Raw genomic sequence first — 5,665 nt, 5'->3', positions numbered from 1 at the left:
GTCAGGTGACAACGGCGCGTCACGTGCCGCAGGCCCGCTCCCAGGACATGCCTGTGGGCAGAAAGCTCTGCCCCCATGAGGCTGAGGCAGGGAGGTGGCGGGGTTCCAAGCCAGCCTGTTTCAAAAAATAAATTGTTGGGGGTGGTCCCAAATGCCCAATATTTGGGAGGCTGAAGCAGGAGGATTGTGGCGAGTTCGAGGCCAGCCTAGGTTACTTAGAGACAGAGCTAGATACCTGTTTGGAACTGGAAAAATGTATGTGTGTGTGTGTGTGTGTGTGTGTGTGTGTGTGTGTGTTTTTAACTCATATGCAGCCCAAATTGGCCTTGAACTCACAGAAATCCTCCTGCCTCAGCCTCCTGAGCGCTGGGATTACAAATATGCACCACCACACCATAATGAAAGGCCAATAGTTTTTACAGTATTGGGTCCCCATCTTCCAGGTGGCTAGCCTCAGTGATGCACAGAGATTCTTGACTGTAAAGCCTTGATTACAAGCGCCAAGACAGTGTGTTCCGCTGATTCTACACACAGAATCTGAATCTATGGAAGAGTATCATTAAGTACAGTTTAGACAGTTCCCCCATGGAAGCCAACACATCTACTTCTTTCCATGTTTCCATTAATATAGCTGCAAATGAGAATTCGTATCTGTGCCCAGTTGATGGTAAAGCCATGAAAAAAGTCTTGTTCTCTGTGTAAAATTTAACACAGTCTAGCTGGGAGTGCAATCCCAGTACAGGTAATCTAGAGCCTGAGGAAGGAGGATTGCCCTGAGTTTAAAGCCAGACTGGGCTGTCTAGTGAGATCCTGTGTCAAAAACCAAACCGAACTAAAATCGAAAATGAAACTTTTTCTATGTATCGCAGGTATGTGTTATACCACTAGAAAGCTGGCTAACATATTTAGGCCTGACCAAGAGAATTAGCTTGATACTTTTGGTGGGTGGTTGTTGTTGCTGTTGCTTTGGCTTTGTTTTGTTTAGGACAGGATTTCACTGTGTCGCCAGGCTGGCCTCCGGCTTCTGCCTCTGGAGTGCTGGGATGACAGACATGCACCACCATGCCCAGCTAACTGGGTAATTTTGAACAATTCAGGGTCTATCTTTTGGACATATTTAATCAAAGTCTCTAGAGATACAGCCCAACATTTGTACATCTAAGAAGCAGTCCTAAAATTGTTTCTATTTTGGTATTGCACAATCTCCTTGAGTGCTTACCAGGCAAGCACTTGAGCCTGCTGAGCTAAATCTCTGGTCAAGCCCTAATAATTTTTAAAACACAACCCAGAGTCCAATGGGTTGGATTTCTAAAAGACCAGTAAAAATAGACAATTTACTAATTCCTAACAGCATACAACAGCATTGTATCTTTTTTTTTTTTTTTGTACTGAGAATCAAACTCACACTTGCCAGGCAGGTGCTATGCTGCTGAGCTAAATCCCTAGCCCTAAAACAGCACTGTGTTAGAAATCAAGTGACTTGGGGCTGGGGATTTAGCTCAGCAGCATAAGCGTCTGCATTGCAAGCAAGCAGTTGTGAGTTCGATCCCCGGTACAGATAAAAAAAAAAAAAAAAAAGTCAAGTGACTGAAAATCTAGAGCCAGGTGTGTTGGTAATCACTTTGAAGAAAGTTGCATCAGTCTACTTTGCTAAGCTTTACAATCTCCTGGAGTAAAGCGTGGGAGTTTTAAAGTTCTGTCCAGTTAATGATTTCCAATACTGCTTTGCTTTGCTTGCTTGCTTGCTTCCTTGCTTTCTGTTGGTGGTACTAGGGATTGAAACCAAGTGCTATGCACTAAGCTATACTTTATAAAACACGTAGGGTATCGCCAGATTGCTGAGTAGCCCAGGATGGGCTTGAACTTTTGATTTTTCCATCCCAGCCTCTCAGAGTGCTGAAATTATAGGACTGTGTCACCATGCCTGGTGTTCTTTTTGTTTTGTTTTGTTTTGTTTTGAGACAGGGTCTCACTATGCAGTTTTCAGGTTAGCCTTCAACTCACTCTGCAGCCCATGCTGGTCTTGAACCTACAGTGATCCTCCTGCCTCAGCCTCCCAAGTGCTGGGATTACAGGCATTAGCCAGCACATTTGGCCAGTCAAGGGAGTTTAAGAGTATAAAAATTACATTTTGATTTCACTTTATAATTAATGGCTCCGGAAGGCTTGGCTTGGGTGCCCCCTGGATACTCCCTGTCCAATGTCAAGGCCTGTCTGCACCTGTCAATCTCTTGCTTGGGCTTCCCCTAGAATCCTGATACAGCATCTTAATCCCTTGCTATTTCTATACTCCCTTCTCATTTCAGCCCTTTTCTTAGGTTTCCCTGGGCAGATAAGTATAGAAGGCTGTCCTTCCCCTCAGCCTTGGGTGGAGGGAAGATATCGATATGCCCTGTTCCAAACCCACAGTCCAGGTCCTCGATATCGCACAATTTCTGCATATCTGCAAATCTACGTGGCGTTGGTCCCTTACTTCCTCCTGTTTCTATGGTAGTTCAGTTTCCTGCTATTTATCTTCCTCTAACTCAGTAGATGCTTCCTGACTCCTTCCCTGGACCACATGCTCTTTTCTTTCCTCTTGGCCTCCACATTCAAATGCAACTTCATTTGTTTGTTAGTTCTTTTTGAGACAGAGTCTCACTGTGCAGTTCAAGGTGGCCTTGAGCTCACTTTGTAGCCCAGGCTGGTCTCAAACTCACAAAGATCTTCCTGCCTCAGCCTCTCCAGTGCTGGGATTACAGGTGTGTGCCACCCAGCCCAGTTTTCAAATGCAATTTCTGTAATTTCTTGTTTTGCATATTTTTAGTCCTGCCCATGCCCATCAAGTTATCATTGTGAAGCTTTATTTATACCAAATAGTAAGTAGCTGGAGTTTACTAAGTGTTTACTATGTGCGGGGCACTGTGGTAAGCACTTTATGCACAACACCCCTGGTTGGTTAAGTGCTATTACTTCTTAGATGGCAGATGGAATCCAGAGAGATAAGCAGCCAGATGACAGGACTAGTTGGATGGTGACTCAGAATGCAAACCCAGGACTCCAGAGCCTCTCCTTGATTGCTTTCCATAAAAAGGATTAAAGAAACAAGCCCCAGATTTGGAAGACACACCCAAGGGTCTCTCTAGTTCCATTACTTTCTGCTACACATTGGGCCCAGGGCCTTCAACATGCCAGGTAAGTGCTCTATTGCTGAGCATATCTCAGCTCCAAAATGAGCATTTGAATTATTTTTCTTTGAAACAAAGGCTCACTATGTATTTCAGGCTGCCCTTGAACTCAAGGTTGGTCTTAAGCCCATGGTGATCCTCCTGCCTCAGCTTCCTGATTGCTGGGATTATAGGCATGTGGCACCTGGCCTGGCTGTTTATGTTTTTTGCAGAAGGCAGTTAATAATATCACTGTGGGCAAGTCGTTATTCTTCAGATTGTCTCATTTATAGTATAAAGATTGAAGCAAAGATAACTCATTTCAAAATAATCACTTTATTGTATAAAATGTATCTTTGGATTTTCTTACTCACTAATAAGGGAGAGTTTGAGTACTTTGTATCTTTTCTATAGTTTCATATCACAAAATTCAAGAAGATGTGTATTTTATATATGCACTCTTTCAATTTCTGTAAGTAAAATGTATTTCGTTGGCATAAAACTTTTTAGAAAATTCCAAATCTCATCCTATTTTTCCAGTATTTTTAGAGCTGATCTGTCCATGAGGGGAGAAGATACTTCAAGTTGGAAAATTACTGCATTTTGCCAATGCAGCAAATCAGGGATTTTTTTTTTTTTTGTACCAGGATCGAACTCAAGATGTTGTGTCTGCCAGGGCAGGCGCTTATGCTGCTAAACTAAACCCCTGGCCAAATCAGGATTTTTTATTTGACACATATCATACAGGTTCCATACTTGTAACAATTAGTTATTATATGTTGATCTTTGTATTTTTTAAATTCTAGGCATAATGTTGATCTTTGAAAAAGCAATCCATTCGAATAACTTTTTTCTTTTTCTTCTTTCTTTCTTTCTTTCTTTCTTTCTTTTTTACCAGGGATTGGACTCAGGAACTCAAGCTTATGCTGCTGAGCTAAATCCCCGGCCTTACTCTTTTCTTTTTCTGATTGTGTGTGCTTTTTGTCCCTCCTTCCCTCCTTTTCTTCTCTTTTCTTCCTGCCTCCCTTTCCTTCTTATTCTTCCTTTACTTAGGCCAGGCCTGTCTTATTTCCTTATATAGCTGAGAATGGCCTTCAACTCACAGTTCTCCCAAGTAATGGAATTATAGGCATGTGCTACCATGCCTGGCACTTACTTATTAAAATCATATTTCCTGATACTCATCAAGCCTAGTTCCTTTTACTTTTAAGAGTTAAGATAGGGCGGGGAGGGGAGAAGAATTAAGGTAGAGCTGGGCATAGTGGTGCACACCTGTAATCCCAGCACTCTGGAGGCTGAGACAGGAAGATCTCTAAGAGTTTGAGGCCAGCGTAGGATACATAATGAATCTAAAACCAACCTGAACACCAAGATGTTGTCTCCAAAAAAGAAAGAAAGGGGTCTGGGATTTAGCTCAGTAGCATAAAAAGACAGACAGACCACAAAAAAATAAAGGCTGACAGGAATTTTAATGGTTCATACCAAAATTCATATTCCTTTAAGCTACAATATGTTGAGAATACTAGAAAAGTCATAGAAAGAGAGTATAAGTGTGAGTAGAAGAATAAAATATTTTTTCAATTGGACACATTTACACAATTTTTTTTTGTGCTGGGAATTGGACTCAGGACATTGTGCTTGCTACACAAGGGTCATTGCACTGCTGGGTCAAACCTCTGGTCCTGTACACTTACACAGTTGAAAGAAGACCTTTCGTCTCTCTGCAAGTCTTTGATCTCTTCAAGCAATAAAGCATACTTCTACTATAGAATTTAAGTATATTGCTTGCTGGCTTTCTGTTCTTTGGGAAGCCTTTAACTGTCATAAGTATTTTGGCATTTCATATTATGCCTTTTGTGACTGAGTCGGTAGTGGAGAGGGCATTTAACTTTTAAAATGAGTAGCCAGGCATGGTGGCTCATGCCTGTAAACCCAGCACTTGGGAGGCTGAGGCAGGAGGATCATTGCACGTTCGAGACCAGCCTAGGTTACAAAGTGAGCTCAAAGCCAGCCTGAACCACTTAGAGAGACCCTGTCTCAAAAAGACAAAATATAAATAAATAAATAAAATTAGTACTTGTGGACTTTTAGGAAAATGGTGGAGTGGTGAGTGGTAGAGAAAAAACCTCTTCAAGTTTTGTTTTTGTTTTTTTGGTACCAGGGATTGAGCTAAATCCCCAGCCCTTCTCTTCAAGTTTTGATGTCCAGATCCTGGAATACAGAAACATGAGGAAGAAAAGGAGGGAGGTGGGTCCTATGGACACAGGAAGGATTTGAACTGAGACTTGAAAGCCCACGGACAGAAGTAATTCAGGAACTCAGCAAAAATAAGAAAACTAGGATCAGTGGCCCTGCCAGCCAGGAAGAACCAGCAAGGAAGCCGCCTCCATTCCTCAACTCCCACACCTGTAAGCAACCAGATGCAGCACAGGCTGAGATGATAATAGGAGAAGTAGGAAGCGACTTGACATTTGTGTTCTTTGATTGACTGTACAAGCCTGGGCCCTGTAGTCTGAGCA

This window comes from Cavia porcellus, unplaced genomic scaffold (genome assembly GCF_034190915.1).
Source record: "Cavia porcellus strain 051 isolate PalLab524CR breed Dunkin Hartley unplaced genomic scaffold, mCavPor4.1 scaffold_4, whole genome shotgun sequence".
NCBI classification, from domain to species: Eukaryota; Metazoa; Chordata; class Mammalia; order Rodentia; family Caviidae; genus Cavia; species Cavia porcellus.
Note: the sequence above shows the minus strand (reverse complement) of the source record.